Below are 381 nucleotides of genomic sequence, written 5' to 3'. Positions count from 1 at the left end.
ATAATCGTTACAGCAGAGAAAGGTAATCGCAAGGTGTGAGAAGGTGGTCAACCTTCTTTCCGTGTTTTTTCGTTTGAAACGAGACTTTTTCTTATTCTTATTGTACTGGTTCACGACACGCAGCCTAGAACACCGGCCCTCGATGAGCTTGGGTGTTAAGGGCGCTGCGCCACATCCTCGTTGTTGAATGCAACGAGTTGGCCTCGCGTGGGGGAGTTGCCCCATCCGTTAACGTGACACCCTGGGTAGAGGTTCGTTTCGACCGGACCCTACGGACCTACGTTCTAATGTTGTCCGGGAGATAGGGAAAGCTTTCCTTTTGTGGGTTTTAGTTTCCTCGTTTCTTTTTCTTATTTTCTTTGTAATAAGGGTAGCGGAAGA

This window comes from Cystoisospora suis (assembly GCF_002600585.1).
Source record: "Cystoisospora suis strain Wien I chromosome Unknown contig_3533, whole genome shotgun sequence".
NCBI lineage: Eukaryota > Apicomplexa > Conoidasida > Eucoccidiorida > Sarcocystidae > Cystoisospora > Cystoisospora suis.
Note: the sequence above shows the minus strand (reverse complement) of the source record.